General features: G+C 62.8%; 1 long non-coding RNA gene across 6 annotated transcripts; it reads right to left on the bottom strand.

The window, feature by feature from the left end:
• Positions 1 to 17,918: 17,918 nt before the first annotated feature.
• Positions 17,919 to 20,873, bottom strand: LOC140405592 (uncharacterized). 6 transcript variants are annotated; one of them, XR_011938679.1, is made up of 5 exons: positions 20,720 to 20,873; positions 20,475 to 20,609; positions 19,517 to 19,821; positions 19,226 to 19,405; positions 17,919 to 18,668 (listed from the first exon to the last, which is right to left on the bottom strand). It is a non-coding gene; the product is annotated as an uncharacterized lncRNA (long non-coding RNA). The 6 variants fall into 6 exon arrangements; XR_011938680.1 differs by having other exon boundaries at positions 20,516 to 20,609; XR_011938678.1 differs by lacking the exon at positions 19,517 to 19,821 and having other exon boundaries at positions 20,720 to 20,869.
• Between the last annotated feature and the right edge of the window lie 633 nt (positions 20,874 to 21,506).

Genomic DNA, 21,506 nt, shown 5'->3' with positions numbered 1-21,506 from the left:
CCCAGGCCAGGCAGACAGCTGGAGGTGACCCCCCCCCACCACCCCCGGAGAAGGGTGGGCGAGTCAATTTGCAGGCGACACTCAAGTGTCGGTGGAGTGAATCTCGTGTTACAAGTCACACACAGGGAAGCTGCAGAGCTGGGCTGGGAGGTGGCAAATGGGAGTCTCAAGGGTGAGCTGATTCATTTTGGAAGGGATAACAGGAAGACAGAGTCACTGGGGCTCATCAGCTAAGATTGCGGGCGGTGCGGGTGAGCAGAGAGATCTACCGGTGTCCTCCTCGGTGTACGTGGATCCCTGAAAGTCGGCACCCAGGTTGAGAGGGTCGTGGAGAAGGCGTGACGGCGTGTTGGCTCTTTTGTTGGCACAGGGATTGAGGTCACCAGGAGAGAGAGAGGGTCAGCACTTGCTGAGAGATCCCTCACCCACACACACACTGACAATGTGAACCCAGCAGAGAGAGAGAGTCAGCACTTGCTGAGAGATCCCTCACCCACACACACACTGACAATGTGAAGCCAGGAGAGGGACGAGGCAGCACTGGCTGAGAGATCCCTCACACCCACACACACTGACAATGTGAACCCAGCAGAGAGAGAGTCAGCACTTGCTGAGAGATCCCTCACACCCACACACACTGAGCGGTGGTGGCGCTGTGAGCGCGGGCAAGTCATAAACCAGTGGCAATTGGAAAGTTGGTTTATGACTTGTCACTCGCACTTGGCGGCTGCCCTGGGCTTGAATGAGTGTGGGCGGGCTTAATATCCGCCCCCCGGGCCGATTTGACGGGCAGGCCGCCTCTGGGAGCTTCCTGGATGGGCTGGGACAGCAACCCGCTGCCCATCGCTCCCGGACCCCGCGGCAAGGGGAGCAGACCGGTTCCGAGGGTGCACCTTTCCCGGGGAGCCGGTTCAGATTCACTCCCTTCGGGAAGGTGCACCTTTCCCGGGGAGGAGGTTCAGATTCACTCCCTTAGGGAAGGCCGGGGGAGAGCGCTCTTTCCCGGGGAGCAGGTTCAGATTCACTCCCTTAGGGAAGGCCGGGGGAGAGCGCTCTTTCCCGGGGAGCCGGTTCAGATTCACTCCCTTAGGGAAGGCCGGGGGAGAGCGCTCTTTCCCGGGGAGCAGGTTCAGATTCACTCCCTTAGGGAAGGCCGGGGGAGAGCGCTCTTTCCCGGGGAGCCGGTTCAGATTCACTCCCTTAGGGAAGGTGCACCTTTCCCGGGGAGGAAGTTCAGATTCACCCCCTTGCACTCTGGCCGGGGGAGAGCGCTCTTTCCCGGGGAGCAGGTTCAGATTCACCCCCTTGCACTGTGGCCGGGGGAGAGCGCTCTTTCCCGGGGAGCAGGTTCAGATTCACCCCCTTGCACTCTGGCCGGGGGAGAGCGCTCTTTCCCGGGGAGCAGGTTCAGATTCACCCCCTTGCACTCTGGCCGGGGCAGCATCAATGTGGATGTTGCGGAATGAAAGTGTGCGAACTGGAAGTAGCAGCAAAAAGTGCCGCCTTGTGCAGGGTGAATGCAGCCTGGGTGCGGGGGCGGCGGTCAGACTGAAAGGCGGTGGGTGCCGCCGCCGCCGCTCTGTCCCGGGTCGGATTGCTGTGGGTGTGAGAGAGCCGGGGACCGGCAGACAGACAGAGAGACAGGGGAGTGCAGGGAGACAGAGAGAGAGACAGGGACAGGCTCCCTCTCTCCCTCTCTGCGGAGCCGCTTTGCAGGGGTTTTAAACGCAGCGTCTCTGCAGCTTTCGCCGCGGTTTCTCTTCTCGGAAAGTTTTGCCCGAACCCGCAGAGGAGAAAAGTTTCACTCCAAGTTGACAGGGGACGGGAGGTGTCTGGGTGGTGGGCGGGGTCTTTGGAGAGGGGTTGGGCGTGGTCTAGGGAATGGGCGTGTCCTGCGGATAGGGGCGGGATCTCGGGTGTGGGGGCGGGGTCTCTTGAGAGGGGCGTGGCCTCAGCAGAGGGGGCGGAGTCTCTTGAGAAGGGGCGGGTTCGCTCTAGGGGCGTGTCCAATTCTCTTTAGGGGCGTGGCTTATGGGTAGGGGCGTGGTCTCGGAGAAGGGGTGGGGCCTCTTTAGGGGCGTGGTCTCGGAGGAGGGGGCGTGGTCTCGGAGTGTGGGGCGTGGTCTCTAGAGAGGGGGCGGTGTCTCAGAAGAAGGGGCGTGGTCTCTAGTGTGTGGGCGTGGCTTAACCTTAGGGGCGTGGTCTCGGAGTAGGGGGCGTGGTCTCTTGAGAGGGGCGTGGTCTCTGAGGAGGGGGCGTGGTCTCTAGTGTGCGGGCGGGGCTTAAGCGTAGGGGCGTGGTCTTGGAGGGGTGGGCGGGGCTTCGTCAGGGGCGTGGTCTCCAGAGAGTGGGCGTGGTCTTGGGGGAGTGGTCTCCAAAGAGGGGGCGTGGCTCCTCTGGGGCGTGGTCTCCTGATTGGGCGGGGTTTAGCGGTAGGGGCGTGGTCTCCAGAGTGGGCGTGGCTTGGTGGTAGGGGCGTGGTCTCATTGTAGGGGCGCGGTCTCTTGAGTGGGCGGGGTTTCGGGTTAGGGGCGTGGTCTCAAAACGGGGGGCGGGGTCTCTTGAAAGGGGCGGGGTCTCTATAGGGGCGTGGCCAAGTAGCAGGGGTGTGGTCTCCAAAGAAGAGGCGTGGTCTCGGAGGAGTGGGCGGGTCTCTTGAGAGGGGGCGTGGTCTCGGAGGAGTGGGCGTGGTCTCCTGAGAGTGGGCGTGGCTTAAGGCTAGTGGGCGGGGTCTCTTGAGGGGCGTGGTCTCGGAGGAGTGGGCTGGGTCTATTTGGGGGCGTGGTCTCCAGAGTGGGCGTGGCTTAGGGACAGGGGCGTGGTCTCAGAGGAGGGGGCGGGGTCTCTTGCCAGGGGCGTGGTCTCGGAGTGGGCGGGGTCTCTTTGGGGTCGTGGTCTCCAGAGTGGGCGTGGCTTAAGCGTAGGGGCGTGGTCTCGGAGGAGGGGGCGTGGTTTCGGAGCAGGGGGCGTGGTCTCTTGAGAGGGGCGTGGTCTCCAGGGAGTGGGCGGGGCTACGCGACAGATAGGGGCGTGGTCTCTTGAAGTGGGCGTGGTCTCTCCAGGGGGCGGGGTCTCCAAAGATTGGGCGGGGTCTAGTGGCAGGGGCGTGGTCTCGGAGGAGTGGGCGGGGTCTCTTTAGGGGCGTGGCTTGGGGTAGGGGCGGGCTTTAAGGGCAAGGGCGTCGTCTCCTGAGAGTGGGCGTGTCTTAACGCTAGTGGGCGTGGTCTCGGAGTAGGGGGAGTGGCCTCTTGAGAGGGGCGTGTTCTCGGAGTAGGGGGCGTGGTCTCCTGAGTGGGCGTGGTCTCTTTCTAGGGGTGTGGACTCGTTAGGGGGCGGGGTCTCTGAGAAGGGGCGTGGTCTCCGCAGTGGGCGGGGCTTAGGACTACTGGGCGTGGTCTCGGAGGAGTGGGCGGGGTCTCCAGAGTGGGCGTGGTCTCTTGCTAGGGGGCGTGGCTCGGGGGTAGGGGCGTGGTCTAAGAATGGGGGCGTGGTCTCTGAGAAGGGGTGTGGTCTCCGGAGTGGGCGGGGCTTAGGACTAATGGGCGTGGTCTCTTGAGTGGGAGGAGTTTAGGGACAGGGGCGTGGTCTAGGAGAAGGGGCGGGGTCTCTGGAAAGGGGCGGGGATTTGTGTTAGGGGCGTGGTCTCCTGAGAGTGGGCGTGGCTTAAGGCTAGTGGGCGTGGTCTAGGAGGAATGGACGTGGTCGCCTGAGTGGGCGTGGCTTAGGCGTGGGGGCGTGGTCTCTTGAGGGTGGGCGGGGCTTAGGGATAAGGGCGTGGTCTCCAATCGGGGCGGGGTCGTTTCGGGGGGCGGGGTCTCTTGAGAAGGGGCGTGGTCTCGTGAGAGTGGGCGTGGCTTAGGGGCAGGGGCGTGGTCTCGGAGGAGGGGGCGGGGTCTCTTTAGGGGCGTGGTCTCCAGGGAGTGGGCGGGGCTTAGGACTAATGGGCGTGGTCTCTTGAGTGGGAGGAGTTTAGGGGCAGTGGCGAGGTCTAGGAGAGGGGCGTGGTCTCAGATAAGGGGCGGGGTCTCTTGGGAGGGGCGTGGTCTCGGAGAGGGGGCGGGGTCTCTTTAGGGGCGTGGTCTCCAGGGAATGGGCGGGGCTTAGGACTAATGGGCGTGGTCTCTTGAGTGGGAGGAGTTTAGGGGCAGTGGCGAGGTCTAGGAGAGGGGCGTGGTCTCAGATAAGGGGCGGGGTCTCTTGGGAGGGGCGTGGTCTCGGAGAGGGGGCGGGGTCTCTTTAGGGGCGTGCTCTCCAGGGAATGGGCGGGGCTTAGAACTAGTGGGCGGGGTCTCCAGAGTGGGCGGGGTCTCCAGAGTGGGCGTGGTCTCCGGAGTGGGCGTGGTCTCTTGAGGGGCGGGGTCTCTTGCTAGGGGCGTGTACTCGTTTGAGGGCGTGGTCTCCGAGGAGTGGGCGGGGTCTCTTTAGGGGCGTGGTCTCTTGAGTGGGCGGGGCTTAGGACTAATGGGCGTGGTCTCAGAGGAGTGGGCGGGGTCTCCAGAGTGGGCGTGGTCTCTTGCTAGGGGCGTGGTCTCTGAGAAGGGGTGTGGTCTCCGGAGTGGGCGGGGCTTAGGACTAATGGGCGTGGTCTCCAAGGAGTGGGCGTGGCTTAGGTGTGGGGGCGTGGTCTCTTGAGGGTGGGCGGGGCTTAGGGATAAGGGCGTGGTCTCAAATCAGGGGGCGTGGTCTCTTGAGAGTGGGCGTGGCTTAAGGCTAGTGGGCGTGGTCTCTTGAGGGGCGGGGTCTCTTGCTAGGGGCGTGGTCTCTTGAGGGTGGGCGGGGCTTAGGGATAAGGGCGTGGCCTCAAATCAGGGGGCGTGGTCTCTTGAGAGTGGGCGTGGCTTAAGGCTAGTGGGCGTGGTCTCTTGCTAGGGGCGTGGTCTTTTGAGTGGGCGTGGCTTGGGGTGGGGGCGGGGTCTCTTGAGAGGGGCGTGGCCTCAGCAGAGGGGGCGGGTCTCTTGAAAAGGGGCGTGGCCAGGTCTCTTTAGGGGCGTGGTCTCCAGAGTGGGCGTGGCTTAGTGGTAGGGGCGTGGTCTCGTAGGAGGGGGCGGGGTCTCTTTAGGGGGCGGGGTTTAGGGACAGGGGTGTGGTCTTGGAGGAGGGGGCGTGGTCTCTGAGTGGGCGGGGCTTCTCGACAGATAGGGGCGTGGTCTTTGGAAGTGGGCGTGGTTCTTGAAATGGGCGTGGTCTCTCCAGGGGGCGGGGTCTCCAAAGAGTGGGCGGGGCTTAGGCGCATGGGCGTGGTCTAAGAGAGTGGGCGGGGCCTCTTTAGGGGCGTGGTCTCGAGAGCGTGGTCGGGGCCTCTTCGGGGGCGTGGTCTCCAGCGTGGGCGTGGCTTAGGGGTAGGGGCGTGGTCTCGTGTGTGGGCGGGGCTTAAGCGTAGGGGCTTGGTCTCTTGGGAGGGGCGGGGCTTCGGGACAGATAGAGGCGTGGTCTTTTGAAGTGGGCGTGGTCTCCTGAAATGGGCGTGGCCTCGGAGGCGTGGGCGGGGTCTCTTTGGGGGCGTGGTCTCCATGGAGTGGGCGGGGCTTAGGACTAATGGGCGGGTTCTCCTGAGAGGGGCGGGGTCTCCAAGGAGTGGGCGTGGTCTCTTGAGTGGGCGGGGCTTAGGACTAATGGGCGTGGTCTCAGAGGAGTGGGCGGGGTCTCCTGAGAGGGGCGTGGTCTCCAAGGAGTGGGCGTGGTCTCTTGAGTGGGAGGAGTTGAGGGGCAGGGGCGTGGTCTAGGACAAGGGGCGGGGTCTCTGAAAAGGGGTGGGGCTTTGTGTTGGGGCGTGGTCTCCTGATAGTGGGCGTGGCTTAAGGCTAGTGGGCGTGGTCTAGGAGGAATGGGCGTGGCTTAGGTGTGGGGCGTGGTCTCTTGAGGGTGGGCGGGGCTTGGGAATAAGGGCGTGGTCTCCAATCTGGGGGCGGGGTCGCTTCGGGGGGCGGGGTCTCTTGAGAAGGGGCGTGGTCTCTTGAGAGGGCGTGGCTTAAGTCTAGTGGGCGTGGTCACTTGCTAGGGGCGTGGACTCGGTGGAGGGGCGGGGTCTCTGGAAAGGGGCGGGGCTTAGTGGTAGGGGCGTGGTCTCCCGAGAGTGGGCGTGGCTTAAGGCTAGTGGGCGTGGTCTAGGAGGAATGGGCGTGGTCTCCTGAGAGTGGGCGTGGCTTAAGGCTAATGGGCGGGGTCTCTTTGGGGGCGTTGTCTCCAGGGAGTGGGCGGGGCGTAGGACTAATGGGCGTGGTCTCAGAGGAGTGGGCGTGGTCTCCGGAGTGGGCGTGGCTTAAGTCTAGTGGGCGTGGTCTCTTGCTAGGGGCGTGGACTCGTTTGGGGGCGTGGTCTCGGAGGAGTGGGCGGGGTCTCTTTGGGGGCGGGGTCTCCAGGGAGTGGGCGGGGCGTAGGACTAATGGGCGTGGTCTCGGAGGAGTGGGCGGGTCTCCAGAGTGGGCGTGGTCTCGGGGGAGTGGGCGGGGTCTATTGAAATGGGCGTGGTCTGCAGGGGGCGGGGTCTCCAAAGAGGGGGCGTGGCTTTTAGGGGCGTGGTCTCCAGAGAGTGGGCGTGGCTTAGGGGTAGGGGCGTGGTCTCCAAACGGGGCGGGGTCTCTTGAAAAGGGGCGTGGTCTCTTGAGAGGGCGTGGCTTAAGTCTAGTGGGCGTGGTCACTTGCTAGGGGCGTGGACTCGGTGGAGGGGCGGTGTCCCTGGAAAGGGGCGGGGCTTTGTGTTAGGGGCGTGGTCTCCGGAGAGTGGGCGTGGCTTAAGGCTAGTGGGCGTGGTCTAGGAGGAATGGGCGTGGTCGCCTGAGAGTGGGCGTGGCTTAGGCGTGGGGGCGTGGTCTCTTGAGGGTGGGCGGGGCTTAGGGATAAGGGCGTGGTCTCCAATCAGGGGGCGGGGTCGCTTCGGGGGGCGTGGTCTCTTGAGAGGGGCGTGGTCTCGGGGGAGTGGGCGGGGTCTCTTTAGGGGAGTGGTCTCAAGAGTGGGCGTGGTTTAGGGGCAGGGGCGTGGTCTAGGAGGAGTGGTCGGGGTCTCTGGAAAGGGGTGGGGCTTTGTTAGGGGCGTGGTCTCCTGAGAGTGGGCGTGGCTTAAGGCTAGTGGGCGTGGTCTAGGAGGAATGGGCGTGGTCGCCTGAGAGTGGGCGTGGCTTAGGTGTGGGGGCGTGGTCTCTTGAGGGTGGGCGGGGCTTAGGGATAAGGACGTGGTCTCCAATCAGGGGGCGGGGTCGTTTCGGGGGGCGGGGTCTCTTGAGAAGGGGCGGGGTCTCATGAGAGTGGGCGTGGCCTAGGAGGAATGGGCGTGGTCTCCTGAGAGTGGGCGTGGTCTTGGGGGAGTGGGTGTGGTCTCCAAAGAGGGGCGGGGTCTCTTTAGGGGCGTGGTCTCTTGCGAGTGGGCGGGGCTTATGGGTAGAGGTGTGGTCTCCAGAGAAGGGGCGGGGTCTCTTTAGGGGCGTGGTCTCGTGAGTGGGCGGGGTTTAGGGGCAGGAGCGTGGTCTCGGAGGAGTGGGCGGGTCCTCTTTAGGGGCGTGGTTTCGAGAGAGTGGGCGGGGCTTAGGATGAATGGGCGTGGTCTCCAAAGAGGGGGCGGGGTTCAGTGGCAGGGGCGTGGTCTCTTGAGAGGGGAGTGGTCTCGGAGTGGGCGGGGTCTCTTTAGGGGAGTGGTCTCTTGAGTGGGCGGGGTTTAGGGTTAGGGGCGTGGTCTCCAAACGGGGGGCGGGGTCTCTTGAGAAGGGGCGTGGTCTCGGAGGTGTGGGCGGAGTCTCGGAGTAGTGGGCGGGGTCTCTTGAGAAGGGGCGTGGTCTCTGGAGTGGGAAGGGTTTAGGGGCAGGGGCGTGGTCTCGGAGGAGTGGGCGTGTCCTCTTTAGGGGCGTGGTCTCCCGGGAGTGGGCGGGGCTTAGGACTAATGGGCGTGGCCTCTTGAGTGGGAGGAGTTTAGGGGCAGGGGCGTGGTCTAGGGGAAGGGGCGGGGTCTCTGGAAAGGGGTGGGGCTTTGTGGTAGGGGCGGGGTCTCCTGAGAGTGGGCGTGGCTTAAGGCTAGTGGGCGTGGTCTAGGAGGAATGGGCGTGGTCGCCTGAGAGTGGGCGTGGCTTAGGGGCAGGGGCGTGGTCTCTTGAGGGTGGGCGGGGCTTAGGGATAAGGGCGTGGTCTCCAATCAGGGGGCGGGGTCGCTTCGGGGGCGGGGTCTCTTGAGAAGGGGCGTGGTCTCGTGAGAGTGGGCGTGGCCTAGGAGGAATGGGCGTGGTCTCCTGAGAGTGGGCGTGGCTTACGGGCAGGGGCGTGGTCTCCGAGGGGGCGGAGTCTCTTTAGGGGCGTGGTCTCCAGGGAGTGGGCGGGGCTTAGGACTAATGGGCGTGGTCTCGGAGGAGTGGGCGGGTCTCCAGAGTGGGCGTGGTCTCGGGGGAGTGGGCGGGGTCTATTGAAATGGGCGTGGTCTCCAGGGGGCGGGGTCTCCAAAGAGGGGGCGTGGTCTCTTTAGGGGAGTGGTCTCAAGAGTGGGCGTGGCTTAGGGGTAGGGGCGTGGTCTCGGACTTGGGGCGGGGTCTCTTGAGTGGGCGTGGCTTGGGGATAGGGCGTGGTCTCTGAGCAGGGGGCGGGGTCTCTTTAGGGGCGTGGTCTCCTGAGTGGGCGTGGCTTATGGGTAGGGGCGTGGTCTCGAAGGGGTGGGGTCTCTTTAGGGGCGTGGTCTCCTGAGTGGGCGGGGTTTAGCGGTAGGGGCGTGGTCGCGGAGGAATGGGCGGGGTCGCTTGAGAGGGGCGAGCTCTCTTGAGTGGGCGGGGTTTAAGGGCAAGGGCGTGGTCTAAGAGGAGTGGGCGGGGCCTCTTTAGGGGCGTGGTCTCCTGAGAGGGGCGTGACTTAAGGCTAGTGGGCGTGGTCTACGAGGAATGGGCGTGGTCGCCTGAGAGTGGGCGTGGCTTAGGTATAAGGGCGTGGTCTCCAATCAGGGGGCGGGGTCGCTTCGGGGGGCGGGGTCTCTTGAGAAGGGGCGGGGTCTCGTGAGAGTGGGCGTGGCCTAGGAGGAATGGGCGTGGTCTCCTGAGAGTGGGCGTGGTCTTGGGGGAGTGGGTGTGGTCTCCAAAGAGGGGCGGGGGTCTCTTTAGGGGCGTGGTCTCTTGCAAGTGGGCGGGGCTTATGGGTAGAGGCGTGGTCTCCAGAGAAGGGGCGGGGTCTCTTTAGGGGCGTGGTCTCGTGAGTGGGCGGGGTTTAGGGGCAGGAGCGTGGTCTCGGAGGAGTGGGCGGGTCCTCTTTAGGGGCGTGGTTTCGAGAGAGTGGGCGGGGCTTAGGATGAATGGGCGTGGTCTCCAAAGAGGGGGGCGGGGCTCAGTGGCAGGGGCATGGTCTCTTGAGAGGGGAGTGGTCTCGGAGTGGGCGGGGTCTCTTTAGGGGAGTGGTCTCTTGAGTGGGCGGGGTTTAGGGTTAGGGGCGTGGTCTCCAAACGGGGGGCGGGGTCTCTTGAGAAGGGGCGTGGTCTCGGAGGTGTGGGCGGAGTCTCGGAGTAGTGGGCGGGGTCTCTTGAGAAGGGGCGTGGTCTCTGGAGTGGGAAGGGTTTAGGGGCAGGGGCGTGGTCTCGGAGGAGTGGGCGTGTCCTCTTTAGGGGCGTGGTCTCCCGGGAGTGGGCGGGGCTTAGGACTAATGGGCGTGGCCTCTTGAGTGGGAGGAGTTTAGGGGCAGGGGCGTGGTCTAGGGGAAGGGGCGGGGTCTCTGGAAAGGGGTGGGGCTTTGTGGTAGGGGCGGGGTCTCCTGAGAGTGGGCGTGGCTTAAGGCTAGTGGGCGTGGTCTAGGAGGAATGGGCGTGGTCTCCTGAGAGTGGGCGTGGCTTAGGGGCAGGGGCGTGGTCTCGGAGGAGGGGGCGGGGTTTCTTTAGGGGCGTGGTCTCCAGGGAGTGGGCGGGGCTTAGGACTAATGGGCGGGGTCTCCAGAGTGGGCGGGGTCTCTTGCTAGGGGCGTGGCTTGGGGGTAAGGGCGTGGTCTCGGAGGAGTGGGCGGGGTCTCTTTGGGGGCGTGGTCTCGTGAGTGGGCGGGGTTTAGGGGCATGGTCTAGGAGAGTGGGCGGGGCCTGGTCTCAAAGGGGCGTGGTCTCCAGAGAGTGGGCGGGGCTTAGGGCGTGGTTTCGGAGGCGGGGGCGTGGTCTCTTTAGGGGCGTGGTCTCTTGATAGGGGCGTGGTCTCGGAGGAGTGGGCGTGGCCACTACTTGAAAGGGGCGTGGTCTCGGAGGAGTGGGCGTGGTCTCCTGAGAGTGGGCGTGTCTTAAGTCTAGTGGGCGGGGTCTCTTGAGGGGCGTGGTCTCCAGGGAGTGGGCGGGGCTTTGGACTAATGGGCGGGGTCTCCAGAGTGGGCGTGGTCTCTTGCTAGGGGCGTGGACTCATTAGGGGGCGTGGTCTCTGAGGAGGGGGCGTGGTCTCTGGAGTGGGCGGGGTCTCTAGAAAGGGGGCGGGTCCCAGAAGAGGGGCGGGGTCTATTTGGGGGCGTGGTCTCCAGAGATGGCGTGGCAGGGAGAGGCGTGGTCTCTTGAAGTGGGCGTGGTCTATTGAAATGGGCGTGGTCTCTCCAGGGGGCGGGGTCTCCAAAGAGTGGGCGGGGTCTAGTGGCAGGGGCGTGGTCTCGTGAGGGTGGGCGGGGCTTATGGGTAGAGGCGTGGTCTCCAGAGAAGGGGCGGGGTCTCTTGAGTGGGCGTGGCTTGGGGATAGGGCGTGGTCTCTGAGGGGGTGGAGTCTCTTTAGGAGCGTGGTCTGCAGAGTGGGCGTGGCTTAGGGGTAGGGGCGTGGTCTCTCGTGTGTGGGCGGGGCTTAAGCGCAAGGGCGTGGTCTCTCGGGAGGGGCGGGGCTTCGGGACAGATAGAGGCGTGGTCTTTTGAAGTGGGCGTGGTCTCCTGAAATGGGCGTGGTCTCGGAGGAGTGGGCGGGGTCTCTTTGGGGGCGGGGTCTCCAGGGAGTGGGCGGGGCGTAGGACTAATGGGCGTGGTCTCGGAGGAGTGGGCGGGGTCTCCAGAGTGGGTGGGGTCTCTTGCTAGGGGCGGGGTCTAAGAATGGGGGCGTGGTCTCTGAGAAGGGGTGTGGTCTCTGGAGTGGGCGGGGCTTAGGACTAATGGGCGTGGTCTCTTGAGTGGGAGGAGTTTAGGGGCAGGGGCGGGGTCTCCTGAGAGTGGGCGTGGCTTAAGGCTAGTGGGCGTGGTCTAGGAGGAATGGGCGTGGTCGCCTGAGAGTGGGCGTGGCTTAGGTGTGGGGGCGAGGGCTCTTGAGGGGCGGGGTCTCGGAGGAGGGGGCGGGGTCTCTTTAGGGGCGTGGTCTCGTGAGTGGGCGGGGTTTAGCGGTAGGGGCGTGGTCTCTTTAGGGGCGTGGTCTCCAGAGTGGGCGTGGCTTGGTCGTAGGAGCGTGGTCTCGTTGAAGGGGCGTGGTCTCTAGAGAGTGGGCGGGGTCTCTTTAGGGGCGTGGTCTCTAGAGAGTGGGCGGGGTCTCTTTAGGGGCGTGGTCTCCAGAGTGGGCGTGGCTTAGGGACAGGGGCGTGGTCTCCAGGGAGTGGGCGGGTCTTAGGACTAATGGGCGGGGTCTCCAGAGTGGGCGGGGTCTCTTGCTAGGGGCGTGGCTCGGGGGTAGGGGCGTGGTCTCGGAGGAGTGGGCGGGGTCTCTTTGGGGGCGTGGTCTCGTTAGGGACGTGGTCTCGTGAGTGGGCGGGGCTAGGAGTGTGGGCGGGGCCTGGTTTCAAAGGGGCGTGGTCTCCAGAGAGTGGGCGTGGTCTTGGGGGTGTGGATGTCGTCTCCAAAGAGGGGGCGGGGTCTCTTTAGGGGCGTAGTCTCCTGAGAGTGGGCGTGGCTTAGGTGTGGGGCGTGGTCTCTTGAGGGTGGGCGGGGCTTAGGGATAAGGGCGTGGTCTCCAATCAGGGGGCGGGGTCGCTTCGGGGGGCGGGGTCTCTTGAGAAGGGGCGTGGGCTCGTGAGAGTGGGCGTGGTCTCGCTAAGGGGCGAGGTCTTGGTAGGGGCGTGGTCTCCAAAGAGGGGGCGGGGTCTCTTTAGGGGCGTGGTCTCCAGAGTGGGCGTGGATTAAGGCTAGTGGGCGGGGTCTCGGAGGAGGGGGCGTGGTCTCTAGTGAGTGGGCGGGGCTTCGCGACAGATAGAGGCGTGGTCTCTTGAAGTGGGCGTGGTCTATTGAAATGGGCGTGGTCTCGGAGTGGACGGGATCTCTTTGGGGGCGTGGTCTCCAGAGTGGGCGTGGCTTAGGGACGGGGCGTGGTCTCTTGAGAGGGGGCGTGGTCTCGCTAAGGGGCGGGGTCTTGGTAGGGGCGTGGTCTCCAAAGAGGGGGCGGGGTCTCCAGGGAGTGGGCGGGGCTTAGGACTAATGGGCGGGGTCTCCTGAGGGGCGTGGTCTCTGGGGATGGGCGTGGTCTCCAAGGAGTGGGCGTGGTCTCTTGAGTGGGCGGGGTTTAGGGGCAGGGGAGTGGTCTCGGAGAAGGGGCGGGGTCTCTGGAAAGGGGTGGGGCTTTGTGTTAGGGGCGTGGTCTCCTGAGAGTGGGCGTGGCTTAAGGCTAGTGGGCGTGGTCTAGGAGGAATGGGCGTGGTCGCCTGAGAGTGGGCGTGGCTTAGGTGTGGGGGCGTGGTCTCTGGAGGGTGGGCGGGGCTTAGGGATAAGGGCGTGGTCTCCAAACAGGGGGCGTGGTCCCTTGAGAAGGGCCGTGGTCTCGGATTTGGGGGCGGGGTCTCTTGCTAGGGGCGTGGCTTGGGGATAGGGCGTGGTCTCTGAGGGGGCGGAGTCTATTTGGGGGCGTGGTCTCGTGAGTGGGCGGGGTTTAGGGGCAGGGGCGTGGTCTAGGAGAGTGGGCGGGGCTTCGCGACAGATAGAGGCGTGGTCTCTTGAAGTGGGCGTGGTCTATTGAAATGGGCGTGGTCTCTCCAGAGGGCGTGGTCTCCAGAGAAGGGGCGGGGTCTCTTGAGTGGGCGTGGCTTGGGGATAGGGCGTGGTCTCTGAGGGGGTGGAGTCTCTTTAGGGGCGTGGTCTCCAGAGTGGGCGTGGCTTAGGGGTAGGGGCGTGGTCTCTCGTGTGTGGGCGGGGCTTAAGCGCAAGGGCGTGGTCTCTTGGGAGGGGCGGGGCTTCGGGACAGATAGAGGCGTGGTCTTTTGAAGTGGGCGTGGTCTCCTGAAATGGGCGTGGTCTCGGAGGAGTGGGCGGGGTCTCTTTGGGGGCGGGGTTTCCAGGGAGTGGGCGGGGCGTAGGACTAATGGGCGTGGTCTCGGAGTGGGCGGGGTCTCCAGAGTGGGCGTGGTCTCTTGCTAGGGGCGTGGTCTCGGAGAAGGGGCGTGGTCTCCGGAGTGGGCGGGGCTTAGGACTAATGGGCGTGGTCTCTTGAGTGGGAGGAGTTTAGGGGCAGGGGCGTGGTCTCGGAGAAGGGGCGGGGTCTCTGGAAAGGGGTGGGGCTTTGTGTTAGGGGCGTGGTCTCCTGAGAGTGGGCGTGGCTTAAGGCTAGTGGGCGTGGTCTAGGAGGAATAGGCGTGGTCGCCTGAGAGTGGGCGTGGCTTAGGTGTGGGGGCGTGGTCTCTTGAGAGTGGGCGGGGCTTGGGAATAAGGGCGGGGTCTCCAAAGAGTGGGCGGGGTCTCTTTAGGGGCGTGGTCTCTAGAGAGTGGGCGGGGTCTCTTTAGGGGCGTGGTCTCCAGAATGGGCGTGTCTTAGGGACAGGGGCGTGGGCGGGTCTTAGGACTAATGGGCGGGGTCTCCAGAGTGGGCGGGGTCTCTTGCTAGGGGCGTGGACTCGTTAGGGGGCGGGGTCTAAGAATGGGGGCGTGGTCTCTGAGAAGGGGCGTGGTCTCTTTAGGGGCGTGGTCTCGTGAGTGGGCGGGGTTTAGGGTTAGGGGCGTGGTCTCCAAATGGGGGGCGGGGTCTCTTGAGAAGGGGTGTGGTCTCGGAGGAGTGGGCGGAGTCTCGGAGTAGTGGACGGGGTCTCTTGAGAAGGGGCGTGGTCTAGGAGGAGTGGGCGTGGTCTCTTGAGGGTGGGCGGGGTTTAGGGGTAGGGGCGTGGTCTCGGAGAAGGGGCGTGGTCTCTGGAAAGGGGTGGGGCTTAGTGGTAGGGGCGTGGTCTCCTGAGAGCGGGCGTGGCTTAAGGCTAGTGGGCGTGGTCTAGGCGGAATGGGCGTGGTCGCCTGAGTGGGCGTGGCTTAAGTCTAGAGGGCGTGGTCTCTGAGAAGGGGTGTGGTCTCCGGAGTGGGCGGGGCTTAGGACTAATGGGCGTGGTCTCTTGAGTGGGAGGAGTTTAGGGGCAGGGGCGTGGTCTAGGAGGAGTGGGCGTGGTCTCTTGAGGGTGGGCGGGGTTTAGGGGTAGGGGCGTGGTCTCGGAGAAGGGGCGTGGTCTCTGGAAAGGGGTGGGGCTTAGTGGTAGGGGCGTGGTCTCCTGAGAGTGGGCGTGGCTTAAGGCTAGTGGGCGTGGTCGCCTGAGTGGGCGTGGCTTAGGCGTGGGGGCGTGGTCTCTTGAGGGTGGGCGGGGCTTAAGGCTAGTGGGCGGGGTCTAGGAGGAATGGGCGTGGTTGCCTGAGAGTGGGCGTGGTCTCGTGAGGGTGGGCGGGGCTTAAGTGTAGTGGGCGTGGTCTCTCAGAAGGGATGCGGTCTCCGGAGTGGGCGGGGCTTAGGACTAATGGGCGTGGTCTCAGTAGAGTGGGCGTGGTCTCTTTAGGGGCGTGGTCTCCAGGGAGTGGGCGGGGCTTCGGACTAATGGGCGGATTCTCCAGAGTGGGCGGGGTCTCTTGCTAGGGGCGTGGTCTCTGATGAGGGGCGGGGTCTCTTGGGAGGGGCGGGGTCTCAGAGAGGGGGCGGGGTCTCTTTAGGGGCGTGGTCTCCAGGGAGTGGGCGGGGCTTAGGACTAGTGGGCGGGGTCTCCAGAGTGGGCGGTGTCTCCGGAGTGGGCGTGGCTTAAGTCAAGTGGGCGGGGTCTCTTGAGGGACGGGGTCTCTTGCTAGGGGCGTGGACTCGTTTGGGGGCGTGGTCTCTGAGGAGTGGGTGGGGTCTCTTTAGGGGCGTGGTCTCTTGAGTGGGTGGGGCTTAGGACTAATGGGCGTGGTCTCAGAGGAGTGGGCGGGGTCTCCAGAGTGGGCGTGGTCTCTTGCTAGGGGCGTGGTCTCTGAGAAGGGGGTGTGGTCTCCGGAGTGGGCGGGGCTTAGGACTAATGGGCGTGGTCTAAAAGGAGTGGGCGTGGCTTAGGGGTAGGGGCGTGGCCTCTTGAGGGAGGGTGGGGCTTTGGGATAAGGGCGGGGTCTCTTGAGAAGGGGCGTGGTGTCTTGAGAGGGGTGGGGCTTAGTGTTAGGGGCGTGGTCTCCTGAGTGGGCGTGGCTTAAGGCTAGTGGGCGTGGTCTAGGAGGAATGGGAGTGGTCGCCTGAGTGGGCGTGGCTTAAGTCTAAGGGGCGTGGTCTCAGAAGGGGTGTGGTCTCTTGAGAGGGGCGTGGTCTCTGAGGAGGGGGCGTGGTCTCCAACGAGGGGGCGGGGTCTATAGAGAGTGGGCGTGGCTTAGGGGTAGGGGCGTGGTCTCAGTGGAGTGGGCGGGGTCTCTCCAGGGGGCAGGGTCTCAGCAGAGGGGCGGGGTCTCTGGGCCCAATTACAACAACAACTGGGGTGACTACAACAACAACTGGATCCAACTACAACAACAACTGGATCAACAACATAGGGAGGAGTGGGATTTCAACACCCGCGCTCCCCTGCACTCCCTCCCTCCCTGTCTCTTTTACCTCCTTCAGTTCCCTACAATTCTCATCCTCCTCTTCAAATCCCTCCCTATCTCTGTAACCTCCTACAACCCTCCCAGATCTCTGCTCACCTCCGATTCCAGCCTCTTGAGCATCCCCCCCAATTGCTTGGCACGGTTCTCTAACCTCTGGAATCCCCCCTTCTAAATGTCATCACCTCTATTTCTTTCTGTCTGTCTCCCCCCATGTGTCTCTCTTCCCCACCCTGGATCTCTCTCTCTCTCTCTCTCCGTGTCTCGCTCTCTCTCTCCCCCCCACCCGTGTGTCCCTCTCTCCCTCCCCCCACCCGTGTGTCTGTCTCTCTCCCCCCCCCCCCCATGTGTGTCTGTCTCTCTCCCCCATGTGTGTCTGTCTCTCTCCCCGTCTCTCTCACTCTTTCCCCCCTCCACAACAATCGATCCGTTTGAATGGGACCCATTTTCTGCCCAGGTTTGGCCCCGAGTCTCCGTCCCCGAGTCTCCGTCCCTTTCCCATGGGTGGGTCCCAACTCCCCTTTTCCAAATCCCCAGCGGGCCCTGCCCGTCGTTGAAGTCAAAATGTACAGGGAGTGCGTCCCATCTTATCGGGCCTAAAATTCAGGCTTCTGTCTGAATTCACCATTCGCCTGCCTTTGGCAAACAAGCAGGCAGGAGGCATATGAAACAAAAGTGTGTGTGGGGGGCAGGCGCTGCTTCCAATGCTGCCAGCAGGTATCTTCAAGCTCATTCCAGCCACGCTTTCACTCTCCAATCGTCTTCTGTCGTTATTGATGGTCCCTCCATCCCTCCATCTCCCCGTGTCTCTCCCTCCCTCGTGACTGACACATAGACGGCTCCAGATACATGCGTGCACACACATTGGCACGCACAAACTCACTCACACACATATATATTAGCCATTTAAGACAATTTGATAGAATGCTACACATCCCGGTTTGACAATGACACCAAACTTGAGACAGCGCAGCTGGAAACATCAAATTGCAGGGAGGGGGATTCATGTTTTGGCAGGAGACTCAACTGTGGACGTCTCTCAGTGTCGGCCAATGTAAGGTGGTGTACTTTAGACTTTAAAAGAAGAGAAACCTGATCTTTACAGATGATGAGAAGGCATAAACGGTGCAAGTTTAAACGGCACACATATTTCACAGCTGGGGATTCACACAACACAGACAGCGACGCACCGTACATTTGCCAAGTGCCACCAATGTTGTCGAGTGCAGTACCAGGCCGACCTCAGTCTTACTGACAAACTGTTTGTCAGCCCACAGGACAACATTTCCGTCTAATCGGGCTCAAGCACAAGTTCAAATAGTTTGGCACCTGTTGTACCAGGGGGTGTTTGGTGGGGGTCAGTGCAGAGGGGAGCTTGACTCTGTGTCTAACCCCGTGCTCGACCTGTCCTGGCAGCCTTTGATGGGGACAGTTTAGAGGGATGTGGAATCTCTACCTAACCCCCATGATGTACTTTTGCTAACAGTGTTTGATGGAGATTCTCAATCTTGAATTCAGAAATTCTGTTTGTCTCCCCATCTTCTCTCTGGGAATCTGGTTCAACAAATCCACCGTCAGCAGTCAGCCATTTGAACTGACTTCATGGTGGGACATTTCACGTGAGCACAACACTGAGGCGATTCGCACACTTGTCCGACTTAAGTGTCAAACAAAGACTGAAGGAAAGAGTCGGATTTAAACCGTCATATGTTGGGGGCAATGTGGATGGACCAATGGAGCTTGTACACCAGTCGCTCAAAGCGGGCGCAGCAAGCAGTGAAGAAGGTCAATGATAAGTTGGCCTTCATTATTGCCAGAGGGATTTAAATTCACAAGTGCAGATGCCTCACTGCAGTTCGACAAGGTGTCGGTGAGGCCACACCTGGAGTGCTGGGTGCAGTTGGAACCTCTCCCTGACATAGAAAGGATACAGTTGCCAGAGAGGGAGTGCAGCCAAGGGTCAGCCGGCTGACAGGCAGATTGCCCGACTGTCCTAGGGGCGAGAGAGATTGGTTCAGTAGGGACTGAATCAGCCCTGTTTCTCCAACCGAACCCTGAGTCTGCAAAGGGAAACACTTGGCCTGCCTCTGCTCGCGTTTCATTCAGCAAGCAGGCAGGCAGCAGATTCTGTCCTGTCCTTATTTCTGGCTTTGCTTTCACATTGCTGCTTTCCCTCTCCATTTCTGACATGTTGGGAATGACCATTCGTCTGTCGCCTGAGGGAGGCTTTCCACAAGAATGAGTCAAAAAGCAGCAAGAAATCACCAGTTAAACACCACTTCATTTCTGCCTCCATTTGGAGAGAAGATTCCTGGCTGGGCCACAAAAACAAAGCTCACTGCAAAGTTTCACTTCAGATTGGACATCTTGTATTGTTCACACACACACACACAGGCTTTTCACTCCAATCCTCGGATTGGAATTTCTCATCAAACAGTTTGCATGCGATGAAAACGGTCAGTTTAATAGCCCAGCGTCCTGACTGACTCACGTCCTGGCACCCTCACCTGGCAAGTTTGAAACTTCCATTTCTGCTGACTTCCAGTCGTCGCAAAGTGCTGCTGCCAATTCAAGTCAAAGTGTACAACTCGGAATGGAAATGGCCTCCAATTCAGGCTCCTGTCCACTTGGCAGCATTCGCCATTTGGCCAGGCAGGAGGCATATGAAGCAAAAGTGTGTGTGTGTGTGTGGGGGGGGGGGGGGGCAGGCGCTGCTTCCAGTGCTGCCAGCAGGTATCTTCAAGCTCATTCCAGCCACGCTTTCACTCTCCACTCGTCTCCTGTCGTTACTGACGGTCCCTCCGTCTCCCGGGGTGGGGGTCGGGCAGCGCTTCAGGCCGCCCGCCGGCTGTTTGCGTGCACCCGACCCCGACCCCCGCGCAGCTTGCGGTAGGCGGCCACCCCCAGCCAGCCGCAGGCGGCCACGGCCGCCCCCAGCGAGCCGCAGACGGCCGCCGCCACCACGGACCCCGCAGTCGACGCGGCGGGCGGTGGGCTCGATCCGCTCGATGACCTGAGGGGGGGGGGGGGGGAGAGAGGTGACAGAGAAGAGGCACGTTAGCAGGTCAAAACAGGCAACGTCATCAGTGGCTCAATACACGTTCCAGGTGTCCAAAGAGGGTCAAACCTCAGCTCGCCTTCACACTCGCTCTGTGTCTGACCCCGTGCTGTACCTGTCCTGGGAGTGTTTGATGGCGACAGTGCGGACGGAGCTTTACTCTGTATCTAACCCCGGGCTGTACCTGTCCCGGCAGTGTTTGATGGCGACAGTGCGGACGGAGCTTTACTCTGTATCTAACCCCGTGCTGTCCCTGTCCCGGCAGTGTTTGATGGCGACAGTGCGGACGGAGCTTTACTCTGTATCTAACCCCGGGCTGTACCTGTCCCGGCAGTGTTTGATGGGGACAGTGTAGAGGGAGCTTTACTCTGTATCTAACCCCGTGCTGTACCTGTCCTGGGAGTGTTTGATGGGGACAGTGTGGACGGAGCTTTACTCTGTATCTAACCCCGTGCTGTACCTGCCCCGGCAGTGTTTGATGGGGACAGTGCGGACGGAGCTTTACTCTGTACCTGATGCTGACGGTCGTACAGGTTTTGCCAGCAATCTTCAGTTGTACATTCCCCGCTCTGATCATCTTTTCCAGACGCTGTAGAAGTGACGGGACGGAATGTTGGGAACACCCGGCATATTCCCAGAGTTCGAGGCACAGTTCCAAGCTGCTGCACGTGTGTGGGTTCCGTATGTGGCACCTGAGGAGAGGGACAGGCAGAATCTTTCACCGCTCAGCTCCTCCTGATGTGCCACCCAGTGCTCTCTGCCCTTGTCGCTGTCCCGACCCTCCGCCCTGTCGCCTGGTTTACCTGTGAATCGCGGTCACGTTGGCCAGGCCGTCGGCCGCCCCTTCTGCCTCCCGTTCCTCCATCTCCGCGCACTCGGCGCTCTCCCGCACACGGATGCCCACCTGGATCCGGCCTCCAGGCTGGCCGCCCTGGCCGCCCCCTCCCGCAGGAGGAGGAGGAGGAGGAGGGGCGGCGGAGGAGGAGGAGGAGGCCGGGCCCGTCCCGGGGGCTCTCGGCGTCCGGGCCTCGGGGAGCGGCGGCCGGCCGTCGTCACGGCGGCAGAGGCGCCCGCCCGGGCAAGCGAGGACGCCTCGGAATCCCGGCACCTGGAACCCAGAAAGAGGGGGTGGGGAAACGGGGGGGGGGGGGGGGTGGTGAAGTAACCAGTTAAGTCGTGCATTAAGAGGCATCGCAATCAGTGGTCTGGCCAGAACCAGGAGCAGGAGTAGGCCACCTGGCCCCTCCATTCAAGGACATCTTTTGTGGACTCGGCTCCACTTTCCAGCCCAAACACCACAACCCTTAATCCTCCCCAAAAAGACGATCCGCCTTGATCTGAAAAACATTTCACCCAGGAGTCCCACAGATTCACAACCCTTTGGGCGAGCGGGTTCCTCCTAAACTCGCTCAGTCCTAAATCTACTTCCCCTCGTTTTGAGGCTATGCCCCCCCCCCCCCCCCCCCCCCCCCAGCGGAAACAACCCTTGGTCCCCCAACTCCAAACCATCCATGTAAATCGTCAACGGGTGGCGGGGCCCAGCACGGATCCCCCCCCCCCCCCCGAGGGACGCCGCTGGCTGCTGATTGCCACGAGCAGAGAAACGCCCATCAATCCCCCACTCTTTGCTTTCTACTCGTCAACCAACCCTCCATCCGCGCTGCTCCTTTCCCCCTCGGTGCCGGGCGCCTTTACCTCAGGCCAAGTGCCGGGGATCGGCGCCGACGTGTCAAGGGTCGGCCCCCCCCACCCCGGGCCTACCTGAACGCTCTCGCCCGCCCTGCACGGCAGCCATGGCGAACCTTGAACTTGGACCTGAAACTCCTTCTCCGCCCCCGCCAAGCGATGGAGGTAGCAGCGTCCGCCCATTGGCTCCGAGGCGTCCGACGTCTGATTCTGAGGGAGGGAGGCGAGGTCAGCGCTTCAGTACCGTCACCCCCCCCCCCCCCACACAGCGAGGCCCTTTTCCTGTCTCGGTGCCCCCCCCCACCCTTGCCCAGACTCACCGCCCTGGTCAGGTTGGCCAAGAAGCATCGGCTCCGCCGCCCGTAGATCTCCCCGCTCCGGCTGGCGCCGCCGGCCCTCCTCCCCTCCTCCTCCTCCTCCTCCTCCTCCTCCCTCCAACATTCGCTCTGCCGGACGGAAAGACGGGAATCAGAACCCCAGGCCAGGCAGACAGCTGGAGGTGACCCCCCCCCACCACCCCCGGAGAAGGGTGGGCGAGTCAATTTGCAGGCGACACTCAAGTGTCGGTGGAGTGAATCTCGTGTTACAAGTCACACACAGGGAAGCTGCAGAGCTGGGCTGGGAGGTGGCAAATGGGAGTCTCAAGGGTGAGCTGATTCATTTTGGAAGGGATAACAGGAAGACAGAGTCACTGGGGCTCATCAGCTAAGATTGCGGGCGGTGCGGGTGAGCAGAGAGATCTACCGGTGTCCTCCTCGGTGTACGTGGATCCCTGAAAGTCGGCACCCAGGTTGAGAGGGTCGTGGAGAAGGCGTGACGGCGTGTTGGCTCTTTTGTTGGCACAGGGATTGAGGTCACCAGGAGAGAGAGAGGGTCAGCACTTGCTGAGAGATCCCTCACCCACACACACACTGACAATGTGAACCCAGCAGAGAGAGAGAGTCAGCACTTGCTGAGAGATCCCTCACCCACACACACACTGACAATGTGAAGCCAGGAGAGGGACGAGGCAGCACTGGCTGAGAGATCCCTCACACCCACACACACTGACAATGTGAACCCAGCAGAGAGAGAGTCAGCACTTGCTGAGAGATCCCTCACACCCAC

This window comes from Scyliorhinus torazame, unplaced genomic scaffold, assembly GCF_047496885.1.
Source record: "Scyliorhinus torazame isolate Kashiwa2021f unplaced genomic scaffold, sScyTor2.1 scaffold_141, whole genome shotgun sequence".
In the NCBI taxonomy this organism is placed as follows: Eukaryota; Metazoa; Chordata; class Chondrichthyes; order Carcharhiniformes; family Scyliorhinidae; genus Scyliorhinus; species Scyliorhinus torazame.
The sequence above is the reverse complement of the archived record's forward strand: the minus strand, read 5'-3'. Positions and strand labels throughout refer to the sequence as shown.